We start from the raw sequence: 24,560 nt of genomic DNA, 5'->3' as shown, positions 1-24,560 counted from the left end.
GTCGCCACTGTCAGTGATTGCAGACCGAGCGCTGCCACACGGCAGGTCTAGAGAGACGTCCTAGCACTCGCCCCAGTTGTACAGCCGACTTTGCTAGCGATGGTTCACTGACAATTACGCTCTCATTAGCCGAGACGATAGTTAGCATAGCCTTCAGCTACGTCATTTGCTACGACCTAGCAAGGCGCCATTGTCAATTCCTATTTATCTTGTGATGAATGTACAGTCAGACCGATGTTCACCAATTATGGATTAAAGTTAAGTATTCCTGAAGCTACGTACTTTTCTTGATAGTATAATTACTTTACCTGTTCCAGACCTCACGCCAGCCTGCGTGAGCTTAAACGCGTGCCTTTCGGCTTCCTCCAAACCCCGTGAATTGGTTCCTGCCAATTCACAACATATAGCATGATTTATCATACCAAATCACTAACTTCCAATCGCCCAATGTCCAGCGGCGTCGCTTGTAGACCATCTCAAGCGTCGCATTGTGTTGACTACAGAAATGTGTGGTTTACTAGGAGCTTCTCGACTATTCTGCACCATTCTGCTTAATTACGTACGCAGTCGTTGTACTAGCTGGAATGCTGATAGCACTTTGGAACACACGAATGCTTCCTTACGCTGATTTCACACTATTGTTTACAACTACCCTCAGCAATTCAAAAAAATGGTTCAAATGGCTCTAAGAACTATGGGACTTAATATCTGGAGGTCATCAGTCCCCTAGACTTAGAACTACTTAAGCCTAACTAACCTAAGGACATCACACACACACCCATGCCCGAGGCAGGATTCGAACCTGCGACCATAGCAGCAGCGTGGTTCCGGACTGAAGCGCCTAGAACCACTCGGCCACATCGGCCGGCGATGTGACTAACGTGGGAGCTGATTGCTCGATGGACTGATTTGGGGGAGGGGTCCAAACATCAACTTCATCGGTCCCGCTAACGTGTGAGCCAATGAGGTGAGGAAGCGAAATAAATTGTCGCAAAAGAGCGAGAAAAGGAAGTTGTCTGTTCCGTACGCTTACGTTAGTGTAGTTCACAAGATCGATACGAGCAGAGCTACAAACATAAGAATAATCAAATAACACACAAACGTGAGGAATCAGCCTAAAGCCAATCGGAAAATGCCTAGAAGCCAACGTGACAGTTCATCACAATAAAGAGATATAAAAAAAAATACAACTGAAATAGTGGATGCGGATTATAAATATATCTAAAAACTGAGCAATAGGAAAACGATAGGTGAGGTGTGATAGGGGAATAATGCAAACTGTTAGGATCGGTAACTATGTATAGACTCGTCCATAAAGAACAAAAACACCTCAGTATAAAAAGCTTAGGTAGACCTAAAATGAGAAATGCAACAGGACTAACAATGTACACATCTCAACGACAGCACTTGCATCCGCCCAGTATCAGACGTAATATAAATAAACGAGGACTAAAACGGCTGTACATTAGGAGTGCCATATAACACTACTCTCTCCTCCCGAAAAGGCCATGAAGGTCCAAAGGTACCGACTGGTCGCCGTGTCATCCTCAGCCCACAGGCCTCACTGGATGCGGATATGGAGTGTCATGTGGTCAGCACACCGCTCTCCCGGCCGTATGTCAGTTTCCGAGACCGGAGCCGCTACTTCTCAATCAAGTAGCTCCTCAGTTTGCCTCACAAGGGCTGAGTGCACCCCGCTTGCCAACAGCGCTCGGCAGACCGGATGGTCACCCATCCAAGTGCTAGCCCAGCCCGACAGCGCTTAACGTTGGTGATCTGACGGGAACCGGTGTTACCACTGCGGCAAGGCCGTTGGCTCATACAACACTACGCTGCAGATAAAACATTTAAATAATCTATTAATTCCGTCGGAACTGTTTTCGCTGTCAACAAACGTATCACTATCTCTCTTTTACTCACAGATATTCTATTTCTTATTCCCCTAGACAGCTTCCAACTTCTCTCACAAAACTTCCTAAGCAGTTAGCAACTTACATTTGTTCTAAAATCTTTCGTTCCGATGATTTTTAACAGAACTTTTATATCTGCTGATTCTCATCACTGTCTTTCATGAGGACGTGTTCCCATCCGAGAAGCGAATTATAGGCAACAACTTTGAGTCTTAGCTTCATAAGGCGCTACAAAGAGGTTTGGACTTTAATTCAAGACACAGGCGCGAAGTCTAGCGATCGGTAACTACATGCTAAGACTTTTCAACCCTTTTGATTGTTAAAAAAAAAATCTAACTGTTGTGTCGAGACTGATTGCCCATGCAAAAGGCTGTTGGCTTGAGAACGTGGCAGGCAGATAGCTGCAGCCGCAACCGCACCTGCGCGACTTTCGTCTAGAGTCCGGGGAAAGGTGCCGTGGTGTACGAGCGTTTCCGTAATGCGAGTCAGCCTTGGGATGCCAGTCAAGGCAGCTGGGAGGAAGCGGGGCCAGCCGTGGCATTTGCGGCCGGGGAGTAACACAGCCCAGCACAGCCGAGGCGGCCTGCTTTTACGACCAACTCGCGCGCCAACAGCACCTGCTACTCTCCGCTAGAGGCCTTCCAGCACCAGATTCCACATTACGAACCTGATAGCGAAAACTGTGGCGATACAGCTACATCTACATAAATACTCAGTGAGCATGACAGGGTATCGTGCATTGCTTGTATGATCTCCACCTTTTGTGCCCTTTTTCTGTTCCATTCTGTGTTTAAAGAAACTGAGAATACTACTGGAAACGTCAGAACGGCTACGGCAAGGGATAACATACCACACACACTGTGGTGACAAGTCAAGGGATATTGTTGTTGTTGTGGTCTTCAGTCCTGAGACTGGTTTGATGCAGCTCTCCATGCTACTCTATCCTGTGCAAGCTTCTTCATCTCCCAGTACCTACTGCAACCTACATCCTTCTGAATCTGCTTCGTGTATTCATCTCTTGGTATCCCTCTACGGTTTTTACTCTCCATACTGACCTCCAATGCCAAATTTGTGATCCCTTGATGCCTCAGAACATGTCCTACCAACCGGTCTCTTCTTCTTGTCAAGTTGTGCCACAAACTCCTCTTCTCCCCAATTCTACTCAATACCTCCTCATTAGTTCTGTGATCTACCCATCTAATCTTCAGCATTCTTCTGTAGCACCACATTTCGAAAGCTTCTATTCTCTTCTTGTCCAAACTAGTTATCGTCCATGTTTCACTTCCATACATGGCTACACTCCATAAAAAAAACTTTCAGAAACGACTTCCTAACACTTAAATTTATACTCGATGTTAACAAATTTCTCTTCTTCAGAAACGCTTTCCTTGCCATTGCCAGTCAACATTTTATATCCTCTCTACTTCGACCATCATCAGTTATTTTGCTCCCCAAATAGCAAAACTCCTTTACTACTTTAAGTGTCTCATTTCCTAATCTAATTCCCTCAGCATCACCCGACTTTATTCAACTACATTCCATTATCCTCGTTTTGCTTTTGTTGATGTTCATCTTATATCCTCCTTTCAAGACACTGTCCATTCCGTTCAACTGCTCTTCCAAGTCCTTTGCTGTCTCTGACAGAATTACAATGTCATCGGCGAACCTCAGAGATTTTATTTCTTCTCCAAGGATTTTAATACCTAATCCGAATTTTTCTTTTGTTTCCTTTACTGCTTGCTCAATATACAGATTGAATAACATCGGGGAGAGGCTACAACCCTGTCTCACTCCCTTCCCAACCACTGCTTCCCTTTCATGCCCCTCGACTCTTGTAACTGCCATCTGGTTTCTGTACAAATTGTAAATAGCCTTTCGCTCCCTGTATTTTACCCCTGCCACCTTCAGAATTTGAAAGAGAGTATTCCTGTCAACATTGTCAAAAGCTTTCTTTAAGTCTACAAATGCTAGAAACGTAGGTTTGCCTTTCCTTAATCTGTCTTCTAAGATAAGGGGTAAGATCAGTATTGCCTCACGTGTTCCAACATTTCTACGGAATCCAAACTGATCTTCGCCGAGGTCGTCTGTAAAGAATTCGCGTCAAGGGAGACCTCCTAATAATATATCGGCCTTCATTTTGCCCGGCTAGTGCAGCAACTTCATGTGGTATGCATTCAACAAGGCGCTGGAAGTCCATGCTGCCTCTATAGCCGTCCATAATTGCGAAAACTTTGCCGGTGCAGGATATTGTGCAAACTCTCGATTATGTTCCACAAATGGTCGACGGAAATCTTGTCGGCCGATCTGAGTGGCCAAATCATTCACTAGAATTGTCCAGAATGTTCTTCAAACGAATCGCGAACATTTGTGGTCCGGTGACATGGCGTATTGTCATCCATAAAAATTCCATCGTTGTTTAGAAACCTGAAGTTGAATGGCTCTAAATGGTCTCCAAGTAGTCGAACATAACTATTGCCGGTCAATAACCGATTCAGTTGAACCAGAGGACCCAATCGATTCGATGTGACCACAACCCACACCATTATGGAGCCACCGCCAGCTTGGCAGTGCCTTCTTGACGACTTTGGTTTACAGCTTCGTGGGGTCTGCGACACACTCTGAAACGTCCCCTTTGAACAATTATACATGACTGCGCTTAAACTGACACACAATACTTTTAGCGCAACGCAATCTGACTTTCAAGAATCCCTGCAAAAGAATGGCCCGGACTAACATTAACCTATACGAATCACTTACCTCACAAAAATCTTCGTTACTCGAACTACTGCAATACAGCGAGCGCCACTACTGCCAGCTAAATAAAAGATTCTAACTACTGAAGGCACTAACTACTGATAGGCACAGTTAGCAAAAGAAAGATTTTGATAGAGAACAAACAATGTATTTACCTTAATATTGTTCAAAAGTCATATTATATATATCAGTTCATGACATCCAGTCTTACAAATTTACTCTTTCTTAATGAGACACGTCCAGATCGTCCGCTCTCAAAATTCCGCCATCTCTCTTCCCACATCCACCACTGCTGGCGGCTCACCTCCAACTGCGCAACGCTATGCGCTGTTCGCATCCAACTGCCCAACACTACAATGGCGAATATTGCAACAATGCCGACCAGCCTCAGACTGCACACAGCACAGGCAGCGATTTTCATACAGAGCGCTACGTGGCGTTACCAATAAGAAAACCTAAACAGCCTACTTATAACTCGAACCCTACCATCAGCTCTTACCAACTGAAATCGGGACTGATCTGACTAGGCCTCGGTTTTGCATTCGCCTAGGGTCCAAACGATTTGGTCACGTGCCCAGGTGATGTCGTGCAGTTAGCAAAGGCACTCGTGTCGTTCTTCTGCTGTTACAACCCATTAACGCCAAATTTCGCCGCACTGTCCTAATGGATACGTTCACCGTACGTCCCACATTGATTTCTGCGGGTATTTTACGCAATGTTTCTTTTCTGTTAGCACTGAGAGGTAATACCCGCAATCTGGTATTCTCAGCACGTTCTTGGCACTGTGGATCTCGGAATACTGATTTCCCTAACGATTTCCGTTATGAAATGTCCCACGCGTCTACCTCCAGCTACCGTTCCTTGTTCAAAGTCTGTTAATTCCTGTCGTGCAGGCATAATCACGTTGAAAAGCTTTTCACGTGAATCACATGAGCACAAACGACAGCTCTGTCAATGCACTGCTCTCTTACACCTTGTGTACGCGTCACTACCGCTGTCTATATATTTGCATATCGCTGTCCCATGACCTGCCACCTCAGTGTACAATTGCAATAGTGCGTTACGCTCTCTGGAAAATGCTTATTCTTTGTAATGTTCATATTAAGGGAGAAATGAACTGGGACTAATACAGTATGAGATTTTGGGAAGATATTGCATGTAATTGTCAGAATATGTTACTGTTGCGGTTGCAAAACTGGTAAATGACAGAATTTTGAACTCTTAGCGAACCTGAAAAGATGTTTAGGACTGTAACGACTGATTTTAAGAATATATAACATTAAGTTTCAGGTACGTGCCCAGAGGTTTGTTGCAATTTTCTGAACCTCAGATTCATTTCTACTCATGTTGTGTGGATAGTGGAAGGATGACGGGTTCAATGGAGCCTGCATCACGGTCTTCGCCTTTTGAGCAAATCATTCCATAAGTACAGCTAATTAAAAATCCGTTCACGCAACGGTACAGATGCGCACTCCCTGCTACTTACAATCACGATGCAGAATTGAAAATTGAATGCGTTTGCTAATGTACTATGATTAAAATATTTCAGCTCTGTTGCAGCGCAGCTTCTCTGAACATCCGAAATCCCTCTCAAGCATTCGCATTGGACTTGAACGGATGGAACGAAGCTATTTTAATAACTTATTGAGCTTAAACGATAAAATTCTTTCGATGTGACATTCGCAAGAGAGAGAGAGAGAGAGAGAGAGAGAGAGAGAGAGAGAGAGAGAGAGAGCTTTTAAAAATGGCTCTGAGCACTATGGGACTTAACATCTATGGTCATCAGTCACCTAGAACTTAGAACTACTTCAACCTAACTAACCTAAGGACAGCACACAACACCCAGTCATCATAAGGCAGAGAAAATCCCTGACCCGCGGGGAATCGAACCCGGGAACCTGGGCGTGGGAAGCGAGAACGCTACCGCACGACCACGAGAGCTTTTATGGCACCAAGTTAAATTAATGACAGAGACAGTAAGATAATATCTGCATCAGATTATATATTATCATAGAAATACTCTACTTGTCATTCACTTTCCTGCTCCGTTCGCAAACGAAGTGAGAGATAAACGATTGTCTATATGCTTCCGTACGAGTCAGATTTCTCTCACCTTGTCCTCTCGGGAATTACGCGAAATGTACGTTGGTAGCAGTAGGCCTAGGATGGTTTTGCAGTCGGTCGCAAATACCGTTCCTTTAAACTTTCTCAGCAGCATTTCACAAAGAGAATATATTTCAAACATGCATTCCCATTAAGTTCACGAAGTAATTCCGTAATGCTCACGTGTTAATCGAACGTATCGGTAGCAAATCTAGCAGCACTCCTCTGAATTTCTTTCATGTCTTCATTTAGTATGATTCTTCATTTAATGTGACCTGGTGCGGAACCCATACACTCGATCAGTACTCAAGAATGGGCCGCACGCGTTTTCTGTACGCAGTCTCCTGTACAGATGAAGAACATTATCCTAGAATTCTTCCAGTAAACCGAAGTCGATTATTCGCGTTTCCTACAACCGACTTTACCTGATCGTTCCATTTCATTTCACTTTGCAACGTCACATCTACATAATTAAACGACGTGATCATATGAAGTAGCACTCCAGTAATGCTTGATTCTAACATTACATTTTCCCCTACTCATCTTCATTAAATTATTTTCCCAAATTTAAAGCAAGCTGCCATTTATCATACCAAATAGAAATTTTGTCTAAATCACCTTGTATCCTCCTCAGTCACTCAAAGACGAATCTTCCCGTACACTACAGTGCATCAGCGAACAGTCGCAGATTGCTGCTCGCCGTGTCCGTCAGGTGACTATATAACTTAGTCTGTACGCATGGGCGTTCATTAACAGTCTGAAGTGTGGCACTGTCTCAAATGCTAATGCTTTCCGGAAAACTAGAAATATGGAATCTGTCTGTTTGCTCCTCGTGCATGGTTCGCAAGACATCACGCGAGAAAATTAAGTTTCACGCGAACGCGAACGATGGTTTCTAAGCCCGTATTGCGACGTGGACAGAAGTATTTCTACCTGAAGAAAATAAATTGTAATTAGACTTGTAACATGTTAAGAATATGACGATGATATCGGAACAATAGTATCGGTACCGAAAGCATCGCGTTTTTTCTTGAACAGAAAATGACTCACTGGTGAATTTTTTCGGAATATCATCCCAGTGTACTGGTAGATGTTTCGGCAAGTTTCTCACTTGGTATCTTCCAACCATTTGAATGCACATATCACGCTACGCGGTCGCTGCCTCCAGTATCGCCACCTGGTCTTACTCTCATAAGGCAGACTGACTAGTCCATAGCTGACCCTGCCGGTAAAAATGTGTGAATTGACCAAGGGTTTTGTCGTCGCCTCGGGAGGCATTCGGGTAACCAACTCAAATGACTGGCCCAGCGTTCACCATTCGATGCAGTAACACAGTTAGAATGAATGAAAGCTAAAAATGCCAGAAGTGGCCGCGCGGTTCTGGCGCTGCAGTCTGGAACCGCGAGACCGCTACGGTCGCAGGTCTGAATCCTGCCTCGGGCATGGATGTGTGTGATGTCCTTAGGTTAGTTAGGTTTAACTAGTTCTAAGTTCTAGGGGACTAATGACCTCAGCAGTTGAGTCCCATAGTGCTCAGAGCCATTTGAACCATTTTTTTAAAAATGCCAGAGGTGCGGCGGAAATTCGTTCCGTCTTCCTCGTCGCAGTTCTTTAGCGTGGCACTGAGTATAACAACCGTGTGCGTCATCGTCGATCTCAAGCAGGACTCGTGACGTGCAAGCAAGAGAGACAATTTGGGGAGCGGCTTGTTTACCTTCAGCGAATGGCACCGATAACGAAGATTGCAATGGCGAAATTGACGTGTGGAGTGGAGTTGAGACAGCTCAGTCGAAAGGCAGATAAGCTTTGGAATGGCTGGAGTGCTTAAGCCACTGTGAGACGATCCGATCTCGTTGGGGATTTACACGTCTGCCTCATGTCTACTGGCCCTTCTTTCATCTGGCCCTGCTACCCTGCCATCGTAGCAGCAGTAACCGATCTAACAACTACTTAGCAATCATGTACAACCGCTCGCTCACCGATAGATCTGTACCTACAGATTGGAAAAATGCGCAGGTCGCACCAGTGTTTAAGAAGGGTAGTAGGAGTAATCCATCGAACTACAGACGTATATCATTGACGTCGGTTTGCAGTAGGGTTTTGGAGCATATACTGTATTCAAACATTATGAATCACCTCGAAGGGAACGATCTATTGATACGTAATCAGCATGGTTTCAGAAGACATCGTTCTTGTGCAACGCAGCTAGCTCTTTATTCGCACGAAGTAATGGCCGCTATCGACAGGGGATCTCAGGTTGATTCCGTATTTCTGGATTTCCGGAAAGCTTTTGCCACCGTTCTTCACAAGCGACTTCTAATCAAGCTGCGGGCCTATGGGGTATCGTCTCAGTTGTGCGACTGGATTCGTGATTTCCTGTCAGGAAGGTCGCAGTTCGTAGTAATAGACGGCAAATTATCGAGTAAAACTGAAGTGATATCAGGTGTTCCCCAGGGAAGCGTCCTGGGGCCTCTGCTGTTCCTGATCTATATAAATGACCTGGGAGACAATCTGAGCAGTTCTCTTAGGTTGTTCGCAGATGATGCTGTAATTTACCGTCTAGTAAGGTCATCCGAAGACCAGTATCAGTTGCAAAGCGATTTAGAAAAGATTGCTGTATGGTGTGGCAGGTGGCAGTTGACGCTAAATAACGAAAAGTGTGAGGTGATCCACATGAGTTCCAAAAGAAATCCGTTGGAATTCGATTACTCGATAAATAGAACAATTTTCAAGGCTGTCAATTCAACAAAGTACCTGGGTGTTAAAATTACGAACAACTTCAGTTGGAAAGACCACACAGATAATATTGTGGGGAAGGCGAGCCAAAGGCTGCGTTTCATTGGCAGGACACTGCAACAAGTCCACTAAAGAGACAGCTTACACTACACTCGTTCGTCCTCTGTTAGAATATTGCTACGCAGTGTGGGATCCTTACCAGGTGGGATTGACGGAGGACATCGAGGGGGTGCAAAAACGGGCAGCTCGTTTTCTATTATCAGGTAATAGGGGAGAGAGTGTGGCAGATATGATACGCGAGTTGGGATGGAAGTCATTAAAGCAAAGACGTTTTTCGTCGCGGCGAGATCTATTTACGAAATTTCAGTCACCAACTTTCTCTTCCGAATGCGAAAATATTTTGATAAGCCCAACCTACATAGGTAGGAATGACCATCAAAATAAACTAAGAGAAATCAGAGCTCGAACAGAAAGGTTTAGGTGTTCGTTTTTCCCACGCGCTGTTCTGGAGTGGAATGGTAGATAGATAGTATGATTGTGGTTCGATGAACCCTCTGCCAAGCACTTAAATGTGAATTGCAGAGTAATCATGTAGATGTAGATGCGCCAGACACTTGTCTTTTATAGGTGTTGCCGACCGCAGAGATGTATCCTGCCTGGTTACATATCTCTGTTTTTGTAAACGCATGCCTATACCAGTTCCTTTGGCGCTTCAGTGTATGAGTGCCAGTGAGAGTGTTCGCCTGATTTTATGCATCCCACACAATTTAACTGTTACGCATTTCCTTCTTCATGAAAATTCTCGGCCGCACACTGGACAGACAATGAGGACACTCCTACAGCGTTTTCGATGGGAATTGTTCGATCATCCACCATACAGCCCGGACTTAGATCTTTCTAATTTTCATCTTAGCTCACACGAACCGCTGGCAATGAAGACATTTTGGCACAGACAACAAGCTGTAGATCACCGCAGAGAATCAGCAGAAATCATAGGCGGCTGCCTTCTATAACGAGGGTATTGGGAAGCTGCTACAACGCTACAATAAATGTCTCAGTCGGAGTGGCGACTATGTAGATAAGTAACTGGAAGGTGTAGCTAACTGTCGCAAAAAAATATTTTTGAGTTTCACTGTGGTTTCCATTTCGCGACCAATCGGACCTTACTAGATAAATGACCTTGATGACTGGTGGAACAGACACATTCGTAATTTAAAATGGTTGTTATACTGCTGTTAGAACTGGTGTAAATCTCCCGCAAGTGCTTTATTGGAGCTTCCTGTCCTGAGCCCTCATGATACATGCCTACATGTTAGTGGATTTTTTCTACCCTACAATGGTAGCAACTAAGTACAAAATAAAAGAAGTCGTATCTCACTAACAACGATTCGTAGGGTTACAGACACCTCAGACAGGTGCCTATAACCGGACCGGCTTCGGAACTTTGTTGTTTCCGAAACAGAGTTCATTAACCCTACTTGATATATTTGTCTCTCCACCATTACTGAAATGTTTATTCCATAATAACTGGGAGATGCCGTACACGCAAGTTGTTGACTAACCTAGTATGTTAATAAAGTCCTCTTGTTATTCACGGCTTGTTCTACTTTTGCGTCTCTTACTGTGTGACACTACAAACCAAAGAAAGTCTCTACGCAAGTAGTGCCCTTGTACGTAAAAAAATTTACTTTTTTAATTGCACAACTTCATGTGTAAGTTTGTTCATGCTGGTCTTTAACGCTGTCGCTCCGGTGTCCCTCGTGTGTGCCCTACAAAGGCACGAGTCCGCGCGAGCTTCATTCGCGTCTTCTGCAGGAAAACACGTCCTTCCACGCACGACGCGCAGAATGTTTACGCGGATATCCACGTGTAAACATGCCCAGGCAACATATGCGTCCTCGTCGTGCGGCACCGCGCAACTGTTATCTGCATCACTTCGCGGAAGTTCCGGCGCACGCCGTCTGCGAACCGGAAGGCAGCACAGATACGCGATCGCTGCAAAAGTACGGCAGCGGAAATAAACGCATTCCTTTGCAACCCAGCGCTAAAGTAAACATCAACTTTCAGCCCCAAGCATTAGTGTCGGTATCGTCGAAAGGAAGCGTCTGGTCGGTAGAAATTTATGTCTCTGCTGTGTTCGGCAGTGCCCTTAGATTTTCCTTCACGCTGCAACATAAATTTTGACGGCGAGTAAACCGACACATTTCCTACCTCAATGTGCAGTCAATTAAACTCTCGCGTTTTGGAATGCTGCCTCTAAAATAAGAAGCAATTCGAGCTGAAAAATTATCTAATTGGGAAGGAGGATGGCAGGTTCAGAGTGACCAGAAAAGTAATGAAGTACGATATGATGGAGATCGCTTAAAAATTCTTGTCTGACCAAGCCTCGAGTATAGTTCGTCAATTTAGAGACCCAGTTTCTAGAATTACGGCTCTGCTGGCATTACGCGAGATGGTTGTAGAAATATGTTTGTTTGTTGGCTTGTATCGGAAGTGGGCTCTCCGGATTCCGTAAGTTAGGCTCTGCGAGATGAACATGCTTCTTGTAGCGCCTACCACAGCAGCAATTCATTGCACATTTCTTTAACTCTCGCTATGACTAATCCAACTTGGTAGGAGTCCCACACTGACTAACAATACTGAAGAACCTGTCGATCGATTTTTCTGCGAGCGACCTCCTTCGTGGGTGAATTATACAGGGTGATTCAAAAAGAATACCACAACTTTAAAAATGTGTATTTAATGAAAGAAACATAATATAACCTTCTGTTATACATCATTACAAAGAGTATTTAAAAAGGTTTTTTTTCACTCAACAACAAGTTCAGAGATGTTCAATATGGCCCCCTCTAGACACACGAGCAATATCAACCCGATACTCCAACTCGTTCCACACTCTCTGTAGCATATCAGGTGTAACAGTTTGGATAGCTGCTGTTATTTCTCGTTTCAAATCATCAATGGTGGCTGGGAGAGGTGGCCAAAACACCATATCCTTAACATACCCCCATAAGAAAAAATCGCAGGGGGTAAGATCAAGGCTTCTTGGAGGCCAGTGATGAAGTGCTCCGTCACGGGCTGCCTGGCGGCCGATCCATCGCCTCGGGTAGTTGACGTTCAGGTTTCATAACTAACCTTTTTCGTAGGACTCTCCATACAGTTGATTGTGGAATTTGCAGCTCTCTGCTAGCTCTGCGAGTCGATTTTCCTGGGCTGCGAACAAATGTTTGCTGGATGCGTGCTACATTTTCATCACTCGTTCTCGGCCGTCCAGAACTTTTCCCTTTGCACAAACACCCATTCTCTGTAAACTGTTTATACCAACGTTTAATACACCACCTATCAGGAGGTGTAACACCATACTTCGTTCGAAATGCACGCTGAACAACTGTCGTCGATTCACTTCTGCCGTACTCAATAACACAAAAAGCTTTCCGTTGAGCGGTCGCCATCTTAGCATCAACTGACGCTGACGCCTAGTCAACAGCGCCTCAAGCGAACAGATGTACAACTAAATGAAACTTTATAGCTCCCTTAATTCGCCGACAGATAGTGCTTAGCTCTGCCTTTTGTCGTTGCAGAGTTTTAAATTCCTAAAGTTGTGGTATTCTTTTTGAATCACCCTGTATTTTGTAAGGGTTCTTCCGGAAAAGCATGTGTCTGGTTTCTGCTATCTTCGATACTACATTTACGTGGTCGATCTCTCTCTCTCTCTCTCTCTCTCTCTCTCTCTCTCTCACACACACACACACACACACGCTGGTCTAGCGGGCGCCGGGACGGTGTCTCAGCGCGTTCTGTCTGTAATAAAAACCTGAGCGAAGTATTCAGCGATGAACTTGAAGGGGTGTCATCTGACTTCCGCCCAGATCAAATGCCGAGAACAATGACAAACAAAATGGAAAAGGAAGCGGGTAGAACAGTAGACTCCCATCCTGAAGGTCGCGGATTCAATCCCGGATAGGTGCACGGACTTGTCCTCCTTTCCTCTTGATCCAGTCATCCTGCTATCAGATGAGTCCCATGGTCACCTCGCCCTCGGCAGTCCCCTTCCGGAGATCCGAATGGTAGGTTGGCGAGGGGGGGGGGGGGGGGGGGGAGGGCGCTCGGAGGGAGAGGGGAGGGGGGGGCAGGAACAGTGTTCTGAGTTTAAAATCTCCCGCTGGGCACCAGACTCCCCAGACATAAACATTATTGAGCATATCTGGGATGTCTTGCACATGCTGTTCAGAGGAGATTCCACCCGCTCGCACTCTTACGGATTTATGGACAGCCGTGCAGGATTCATGGTGTCAGTTCCCTCCAGCACTATTTGAGACATTAGTCTGAGTCCATGCCATGTCGTGTTGCAGGACTTCTTCTTGCTCCCTGGGGCCTTACACGATATTTGGCAGGTGTACCAGTTTCTTTGGCTTTTCAGTGTAGTAGTAATATAGATAATGAACCACTGAGTAAAAAAGCGGCCATATATTTCGTTACATCTTGATGAAGAACCAGACTTTGATCCTATGGGAGGATAAAGGGAAAAGGTAGTCTACAGGAGAGACTGCCTACGATGCAGTAGAATATTGCTCAAGTGTGTGGGACACACATCAAATAGGACTAACGTGTGATATTGATGATGCAAAGGTCACCTGTTTGCTTCACGCGGGAGAAATCGTCAAGCTTAAAAAACTAAATTTTAGGGTAGGAGTTAACTATCCTGTGAAAGCCTACACACCAAGTTTCGAGGAGGACTCTAGGGATATTGTACAGCAGCCAACGCAAAATAAACGAAAAAACGTAGTGACATCCTGGAGCAAAGACATATTTGGAAACAACCAATTGTTGTAGGTCTAAGTTATGATACTAATGCGGCACTGCAGCTTTTCAACGATGTCTGCTCGGTGCTACTCGACCTGACATGCTGCCCACGTTAGGAAATTCTGCACAGTGCGTGTATTTCACCGAGGTCGACTGCACTGTCGTTCTGGCCGGCCATCATACTCCACGTTGTGATGTCATAAGCTCGTCACGCTTCGTGTTCAAGGTCCGTTAGAGGATAGGGGTAGGTCGATCAAGTATCTCTATTGTCTGCATGGGCAACTCACTGTACAGGTTTTGTGAGGGAGGCGAAATAGTCTCAGAGTTCTAGAAAAATGTATTAATGTCGATAGGAAGGAAGGCAAGGGCTGACAAGCTTGAATTTTACCGAAATGTCAGTTTATTAGGTCATGGGTGCAAAGTACTAACACAACTTATCTACAGAAAAATGAAAGGACTGATAGAAGCTGACCTGAGATAAGATTGTTTGAGTTCTGGGGAATTTTAATACATGAGTCAATACTGACCCCGCGACTTACATTAGAAGATAGGTTATAAAAGACAAACAGACATTTATAGGTTAAGAAGAAGCCTTTGACAAAGTTGAATACAGTACCACTTTTGGAATTCTCAGACTACGAGAAATAAAATACGAGAAGCGAAAGGTATCAACAACCTATACAGAAACTGGAATGCAGTTATAACAGTCTGAGAACACGTAACGGAGAAAGTAACTGTTGCAGTAACCCCATGGCGTTCCAACAGAACATCTAGTAAACATTGGAAGAAACCAAGGAACAAAGAACTAGGATCAGGGTGACGAAATAAAAGCTTACAAAATCATTTGAACAGAATGGTTCAAATGGTTCAAATGGCTCTGAGCACTATGGGACTCAACTGCTGAGGTCATTAGTCCCCTAGAACTTAGAACTAGTTAAACCTAACTAACCTAAGGACATCACAAACATCCATGCCAGAGGCAGGATTCGAACCTGCGACCGTAGCGGTCTTGCGGTTCCAGACTGCAGCGCCTTTAACCGCACGGCCACTTCGGCCGGCTTTGAACAGAATGAGTGGATTCTTGATATACGTTTACAAGACCAATAAAATAATGATAACGGAAGGTAGTCGAATTAAGTGACGTCATGCTTCGTAATTACACAGAGTAGAAAATGAGACCCTGAAAGTGGTAAACAAATGTTGCTAATTCGACAGAAAAATCCAACGAGGCGGCGCGGAGGTGAGCACACTGGACTCGCATTCGGGAGGACGATGGTTCAAATGTTCAAATGTGAGTGAATTCCTAAGGGACCAAACTGCTAAGGTCATCGGTCCGTAGACTTACACACTACTTAAATTAACTTATGCTAAGAACAACACACACAGCCATGCCTGAGGGAGGACTCGAACCTCCATTGGGAGAGGCAGCGCAATCCGTGACATGGCGCCTCTAACCACGCGGCCACTCTGCGCGGCACGACGGTTCAAACCTGATTTAGGTTTTCTGTGATTTTCCTAAATGGCTTCAGGCAAATACGGGGATGGTTCCTTTTAAAGGACACGGCCGACTTCCTTCCCCATCTTTCCCTAATCCGATAGAACCGATGACCTCGCTGTCTGGTCCCCTCCCCAAAATCAACCAATCTACCATCGACAGATAAATAACTGAACGATGGCAGAAATAATGAGGGAATGAAATACTGATTGACAATAACTAAAGAAGAAGCAACTTCCTGGCAGATTAAAACTGTGTGCCCGACCGAGACTCGAACTCGGGACCTGTTCGAGTCTCGGTCGGGCATACAGTTTTAATCTGCCAGGAAGTTTCATATCAGCGCACACTCCACTGCAGAGTGAAAATCTCATTCTGGAAAGAAGAAGCACTTCTGGAGAAGAGAAAATAATGTTAACAGCGAATATATTCGTAGATTGAAGTATACAGAAGACTTTTCTCAAAATACTTGTTTGGTGTGTGGGCCCAACGGAAGTGGTGCATGGATGGTCAACAGCAGAGACAAGAGGAGTACGGAAGTTTTTGAAATGTGATGACAGAAAAACACTGAATATTAGATGGGTAGATCAGAGAAGTAATGATGAGGTACTGAACCGAATCGGCTTGGAAAGAAATTTACGGCACAACTGATTAAATGGAGAGATAAGTGGATAAGTCACATTGTATAGATTCAAGGATTAGTTAATTTGCTAACGGAAGGAAGGAAGGAAGGAAGATTGAGGTTAACGCCCCGTCGACATCGAGGTCATTAGAGACGGTGCACAAGCTCGGATTGTGTCAAGGATGGGGAAGGAAATCGGCCGTGTCCCTTCAAAGGAACCATCCCTGCATACGCCTCGTTATACTAAGGGAAATCACGCATAACCTTAATCTGCGTGAACGGACGCGGGTTTGAACCGTCGTCCTCCCGAATGCCAGTCCCGCGTGCTAACCATTGCTCCACCTCGCTCGGGAATTTGGTAACGGAGGAAAGCGTGGGGCGTAAACATTGTAACGGCTTAACTAAAATAAGCGGTTCCAAATGGATGTAGTGTGCAGTAATTATGCGGAGATGAAGAGGCTTGCACAGGATAGACTTGTTTGGAGAGCTGAATAAAGCCAGCCTTCCGTCTGAACGAACCACGAAGAGGAAACAATAACTGCTACTGTTATGAGCAGTGTCACCCTTTGATAATGAATAGTGTTGTAAAAAACTGTGAATGGAATACGCGTGCCTTAGTAGAAAAGTAAGTTCGTCTTTCATTTCTGCGCTCGGCGCTGAAACGCCAGTTCGAAAAGGTGGCGTTCCTGCGACTGCCTCGAGAAGCGGCTGCTGAGCTAACGAACGGTGTTGTTCTGCATCCCTACCAGCTGTTCACACGCAGCTGTGGCACCGGCTAAACAACCTCTCAACACTTGCAGCCACGCCATACTGTCGGTTCTGGGCTACGTTCTTGTCACCGATATATGCGACGAAAATCACCTCCTGTAAAAGCCTCGGTAAGCATTATAATACCAAAGTTGTGTGTCCACCCTTGAAAGTTGTAACAAGGGAACTACCGAGTTGGAAAGCCTAAAACTGAATAAAAACGAATATAAGAGATGGAGATGTGTTCGTTCTACTAATCAAGGTCTTTTTCTACAAAACTCTGCATTTATGCGCAATCAGTGTATAAACCATTGATCAGTAAGTGGCTCGAAACAGCATATCCAGACACTCCGGGATGATGATGGCATTGAAACAGAAGATGAGAAGCGTAAAGCTGAAATACTAAACACCTTTTTCCAAAGCTGTTTGACAGAGGAAGACCGCACTGCAGTTCCTTCTCTAAATCCTCGCACAGACGAAAAAATGGTTGACATGGAAATAAGTGTCCAAGGAATAGAAAAGCAGCTGCAATCACTCAACAGAGGAAAGTCCACTGGATCTGACGGGATACCAGTTCGATTCTACACAGAGTACGTGAAAGAACTTGCCCCCTTCTAACAGCCGTGTACCGTAAGTCTCTAGAGGAACGGAAGGTTCCAAAAGATTGAAAAAGAGCACAGGTAGTCCCAGTCTTCAAGAAGGGTCGTCGAGCAGATGCGGAAAACTATAGACCTATATCTCTGACGCCGATCTGTTGTAGAATCTTTGAACATGTTTTTTGCTCGCGTATCATGTCGTTTCTGGAAACTCAGAATCTACTCTGTAGGAATCAACATGGATTCCGGAAACAGCGATCGTGTGAGACCCAACTCGCTTTATTTGTCCATGAGACCCAGAAAATATTAGATACAGACTCCCAGGTAGATGCTATTTTCCTTGGCTTCCGGAAGGCGTTCGATACAGTTCCGCACTGTCGCCTGATAAAGTAAGAGCCTACGGAATATCAGACCAGCTGTGTGGCTGGACTGAAGAGTTTTTAGCAAACAGAACACAGCATGTTGTTCTCAATGAAGAGACGTCTACAGACGTTAAAGTAACCTAAGGCGTACCACAGGGGAGTGTTATGGTACCATTGCTTTTACAATATATATAAATGACCTAGTAGATAGTGTCGGAAGTTCCATGTGGCTTTTTGCGGATGATGCTGTAGCATACAGAGAAGTTGCAGCATTAGAAAATTGTAGCGAAATGCAGGAAGATCTGCAGCGGATAGGCACTCGGTGCAGGGAGAGGTGCCGGCCGGGGTGGCCGAGCGGTTCTAGGCGCTACAGTCTGGAACTGCGCAACCGCTACGGTCGCAGGTTCGAATCCTGCCTCGGGAATGGATGTGTGTGATGTCCTTAGGTTAGTTAGGTTTAAGTAGTTCTAAGTTCTAGGGCACTGATGACCTCAGCAGTTAAGTCCCATAGTGCTCAGAGCCATTTGAACCATTTTGCAGGGAGTGGCAACTGACTCTTAACATAGACAAATGTAATGTATTGCGAATACATAGAAAGAAGGATCCTTTATTGTATGATTATATGATAGCGGAACAAACACTGGTAGCAGTTACTTCTGTAAAATATCTGGGAGTATGCGTACGTAACGATTTGAAGTGGAATGATCATATAAAATTAATTGTTGGTAAGGCGGGAGCCAGGTTGAGATTCACTGGGAGAGTCCTTAGAAAATGTAGTCCATCAACAAAGGAGGTGGCTTACAAAACACTTGTTCGACCTATACTTCAATATTGCTCATCAGTGTGGGATCCGTACCAGGTCGGGTTGACAGAGGAGACAGAGAAGATCCAAAGAAGAGCGGCGCGTTTCGTCACAGGGTTATTTGGTAAGCGTGATAGCGTTACTGAGATGTTTAGCAAACTCGAGTGGCAGACTCTGCAAGAGAGGCGCTCTGCATCGCGGTGTAGCTTGCTCGCCAGGTTTCGAGAGGGTGCGTTTCTGGATGAGGTATCGAATATATTGCTTCCTCGTACTTATAACTCCCGAGGAGATCACGAATGTAAAATCAGAGAGATTAGAGCGCGCACGGAGGCTTTCCGCCAGTCGTTCTTCCCGCGAACCGTACGCGACTGGAACAGAAAAGGGAGGTAATGACAGTGGCACGTAAAGTGCTCTCCGCCACACACCGTTGGGTGGCTTGCGGAGTATAAATGTAGATTTAGATGAAAGATTAGAGAATTACAGAAGCACAACTCGCTCAAGGGACAATACCGTCCAACGTAATGAGTACCATATTCACAAGGGTCACAGCTGAGGTATTTTTTTTGCAAAAAATTAACGTTTGTATGAAACAAAATGCCTTAACAACATACGCAGTACTCTCAGTCGTATTTCCCAAAACGTGACTTGCAGTGTTGTCTGATACGCCCTGCTAAACCCGCAGGACAGGACAAGTAGTAGGAATTGTGGAAGGGGGCCAGAATGAGCGGCTGTCAGTTACACTCCAAACATAACACTTTATTTAGTTGTCCAAACATTACAGTGCAACTTCTAAGCTTGACTGTCGACAGAAAACGCCTCTAATTTTAAAACGGCTTAAGGCCCATAAATTTAAAACAACATAACTACAATAACCTTTCAATAGGCAGAAGGCCCAAGCTTTATGACCAATAAGAAGCCTTACTTCAAACGGCTAAAGGCCTTTGTTAAAAAAAAAAAACTGGAAACAATTCTCCAAGGCAGAAGACCCCAAGCTTTTAACCTTAAATAGTATTTAAGCCCAAGTGATGTAAGACCTGATAAGTAAGAATCCAAAATTTTAAAGCGGCTGTTTAAGAACAAAACAATTACAATAAATTTTCAACAGGCAGAAAGCCCACAGCTTTATCTTAGAAAAGGTAATACTTGATAAGTAAGATCCTTAAAACTTAAAGCGGCTGAAGGCCGATGCTTTTAAAAACAATACAATAAACTTTCAACAGGCACAAGGCCCAACCTTTATCTTTAGAGAACGTAAGACTTGCTCCAGTTAGAAAAACTTACTTTTAAAACGGCTGAAGGCCTTTGGTTCAAATGGCTCTGAGCACTATGGGACTTAACATCTGAGGTCATCAGTCCCCTGTAACTTAGAACTACTTAAACCTAACTAACCTAAGGACATCACACACATCCATGCCCGAGGCAGGATTCGAACCTGCGACCGTAGCGGTCTTGCGGTTCCAGACTGCAGCGCCTTTAACCGCACGGCCACTTCGGCCGGCTTAAAAACACAATTACAAGTATACACATTCCAACCATCGACTATGAGCCATTAAAATACACAATTAAACGCTAATAAGAATGCAGTATGGGCAAAGCGCTCAGAAGTTTCCAAGAGGCCCGGTCTGCCCTTGAAATCTTAACGTTCGTTTAGGTGAGACAAGAAGGCAGCCCAACTATACTCGATCCGCTGGCAACACAACCAAGAGACAGTCAGGGATCCACCGACAAGACGATTTGCTAACCACCGACCAGTTACAGACATAGCCGCCCACAATCAAAAATACATTAAGCTCTCAAAAACTACACACCATTTTGGACAGTGACAACAGGTGAGGAAAGGACACGCCTGAATTTACGTCAGCGACCAGGGCAGGTAACCGAAACACTAACGGCCAAAAGACAGAAAATTCCTCTGGTGAAATTGAATTTCAAAAAGACAAATATAGTTAATTCCACCACATTGAGGTTAAATCTTCACCAACTCGAACACTCGCTGTTGCTCCCAGGAATACCGCCTACAGCGAACCACCAACCAAGGGGACAACGTGAACAGACGTGGCTTTGGTAATTAAATCACCACACAACTTCCATGTCGTGGGTCGGTGAGCCACGAACTTCGTAGCACTCGGAACAGCCCCCACACGCTCTCACACCGCGCAGAGATCGCCAGCGGGCCCGGCCGACTACGCCGTGCGGAGACTTGCTTGCTGATCCGCTCCAACCGACCGACTGACTGCCAGTACGCCGACAACATTTAAAACAAGTTGTTAATGGAAATGACACCAACTACACACACAGTTTGACAAACACTTGCACGAAGACTTGAGCGACACTCAGCAGTGGCTGAGTCGATACACACACACACACACACACACACACACACACACACACACACACACACACACACACACACACAGCCAACCAATAAGCGATCGGCGAGCCAATTCACGTCGTCCAGTAGGACGACCGACTGACGATCCACGAAGTCCGTTCCCAGCGTGGCAGCAGCGGTCGGGTGAGCCATGGACATCCGGCCTCACTGCTGCTCCAATCCAACTGAACTACTACCGCTTTCCAACTCCACGACTGGCAGGTCTGAACTGCCTGGCACATTCCAACTCACTCTACGACAGACGACAACCGGGAAGTAATAGCGGTGCAGCAAAGATAACAAGTGAGGGCTATATCGATAGGCGCTGCTGCTGCCGCTGACGGGCAGACAAAGCAGCAACTCAGTGACAACAGAAATTGAAACTAACGTAACGAGGTGGCAACACGAAAAAAACAGGATGTAAAATAAGAGATGGCACGAGCGCGAGTCACTCACGGCTCACTGTCATACGTGTTCATTTATTCGTCAATGAAGTTTCAATGTGGTGGTCAAAACGCAGTAGAATGGAACAGCTTGTGGAAAAATTCTTGATTTTCATTTATTCGTGTGGCTCATAGGCAATTTAAAAATACAGGTGTAATGCATTGGTATATGTATATGTCAAGAATACTAAATACGAAACTGCATATAAAACTAACCAAATGTCAATATCTAAGTTCCTAATGCACATAAGAGCTGTATCATCAGCTTTCGTGAGGTCGCTTCAGTTGCGCTGGTAGGAACGCAAGGGACATCCATCTCTAATGTGCTATAGACCTGGTATGTCTTCCTGTATGGGTAATTCCAGGTTCTCCTGTAGCTTCCGGTATTCCCTCAGCAAAGCGTCGCTTCTACCGACTGCGGGTTGATAGATGTTGCTCAGCGGAGGAAGCCAATAAATCAGTGTTGGTCGGACCGTCCCAGTTATTAACCTCATAGTGTGGTTCAACTGGACATCGATCAATTTGGTGTGGCAGTTGTTAGCCACATCGGGGCACAATAATCGGCTTCTGAGAAGACCAGCGCAATGGATGACGTGAGCAAGGTACCTGCTGAAGCTCCTCATGTCATTCCACACAATTTTTGAATGATATTCTTACGATTTTTTATCTTAGGAACAGTATTTTGAAGATGTTTTCTATATGAAAGGGCGCAGTCAAGGGTGACACCAAGGTACTTAAGTTACTTGTTGTGGCGAAGAGTGTTTCCGTTAATTTTCACTCTGAGCTCCGCTTTAGCTTGTTTGTTATTCAGATGCAACGTACATACTTCAGTTTTAATTGTACGGGATTTAAGTCGCCACTTTCTAAAATAGGAGCTCATAACGGCGAGATCTGTGAGAATTGTCTCTGCTTTACCGAGATCCTTGGTTCTACAAGCAAGAGCGATATCGTCCGCATAGCAGAATTCTGCTGACATGGTATTGGGGAATTGAGATATATGGGTTGAATAATAGGTGGGCTAAGAGGGAGCCCCGTGTAGACCATTACTTAATTTCCTCTCCTTGCTCACATTTTCTCCCTTGTAAACACGGAAATATCTACTGTTTATCATGCTGTTGAAAAGAGTTACAGTTCTTCGCCATCAGATTGTCTTTGGTAATTTCTATATCATCGCTTCTCTCCAAACTGTGTGTCCGCCTCCGTAGCGTTGGCGGTAGCGTTACCGCCTACCACGCAGAGGGACCAGATTCAATTCCCGGCAGGGGACTGGGTGTTGTGTGTCCATCATCATCATTTTCATTATCATTGACTCGCAAGTCGCCGAAGTGGCGTCAACTAAAAATGACTTGCAATACGGCGGCCGAACTCCGCCGAATGGGGCCTCCCCGCCAACAATGCCAAACGCTCATTTCCATTTCCAGACTGTGTCATATGGCGCGGTTAGATCAACGAAGGCGACAGATGTCTTCACGTTTTCTTGGAAAGCAGCCTCTATGAAAGCTGTTTAGGGCCAGTACCTGGTCGCAGCAACTTCTCTGTGGCCTGAAAGCTGCTTGCTAAGCTGGGGCATGTTCCAGAACGAAGCCGAAAATTCTGTAATAAATGAGACTCTCCAGGAGTTTACAAGTACATCTATAAAGCGAAATTGGTCTAAAACATTGAGAGTGGTCAGCTAGTTTACCTGGTTTCAAAATTGCCGCTATTTTTGTTCTCTAATTCTTGATTATGTGATCAGAGTGGCTTCTGATAATCCACTACTACAGTGTCGGCACACCGCAAGTGGTGGTGGTGGTGGTTAGTGTTTAACGTCCCGTCGACAACGAGGTCATTAGAGACGGAGCGCAAGCTCGGGTTAGGGAAGGATTGGGAAGGAAATCGGCCGTGCCCTTTCAAAGGAACCATCCCAGCATTTGCCTGAAACGATTTAGGGAAATCACGGAAAACCTAAATCAGGATGGCCGGAGACGGAATTGAACCGTCGTCCTCCCGAATGCGAGTCCAGTGTGCTAACCACTGCGCCACCTCGCTCGGTTACACCGCAAGTAGTATAGCATTTCGACGAGTTGCACTTGTGAAGTGCGCGTACTGTTATATTCCGCTGCGGTTTCATCACTTCGTTTGAACTCCACATTTGAACTTCAATGTCGAATAAGGGAAGTGTAGTATCTAGGAAGCGTGCATACTCGGTTCGCTAGACAAGTAATCAAACAAGATTTATTAAATGATTCTTTAGTTTCTCCCAGCGTATTTTACAGTCAAAATATCCACGGGTGTACTGCCGGTCTACAGTGTCCAACGGGCACAATATTTCGGCGATCATACATGTCGCCATCATCAGGTGAACTCATACCTCATAAACCGTGACTGTGGCTATAATCTTAGCAAGGCTTGGGAACCAGTGATTGGGTTAATCAAGAGTAAATCGAGCAAACGTATAGTTGTGACGACCACGGCGGACAGAGCCATCACACCGACGTCATCTCAGACGCCGTCGCAATCTGTTCCACCGCGCGTCCGCGGCGCGGAGCGCGGACAGCGGAGGGAGCGCGCCGCGGGAGGAGGGTATTTAAATCGGCCGCCGCCCCCGCGACCGAACCCAGTTCCCTCTGAGCAGCCACAGCGTACGAATCTCCGTGCCGGCACGTTCACAGGAGCTCAGTCCGTCAGTTCACCTGATGATGGCGACATGTATGATCGCCAAAATATTGTGCCCGTTGGACACTGTAGACCGGCAGTACACCCGTCGATATTTTGATTATAGTAAGATTTATTAAGAAGTTTTATTACAATAAGAAAAGATACAATACTTGGGCAATCAC

General features: G+C 45.2%; 1 protein-coding gene and 1 pseudogene across 1 annotated transcript in view; both read right to left on the bottom strand.

Annotated features, from left to right (window-relative positions):
- The window catches only part of LOC124622114 (cyclic AMP response element-binding protein A-like), a 679,969-nt gene that overhangs the window by 194,177 nt on the left and 461,232 nt on the right, over positions 1–24,560 (bottom strand). The window lies entirely within an intron of this gene.
- LOC124623225 lies at positions 1,700–1,817 on the bottom strand (annotated as a pseudogene).

Source organism: Schistocerca americana, chromosome 7 (genome assembly GCF_021461395.2).
Source record: "Schistocerca americana isolate TAMUIC-IGC-003095 chromosome 7, iqSchAmer2.1, whole genome shotgun sequence".
NCBI classification, from domain to species: domain Eukaryota; kingdom Metazoa; phylum Arthropoda; class Insecta; order Orthoptera; family Acrididae; genus Schistocerca; species Schistocerca americana.
This window is presented reverse-complemented; position numbering and strand designations above follow the sequence as displayed.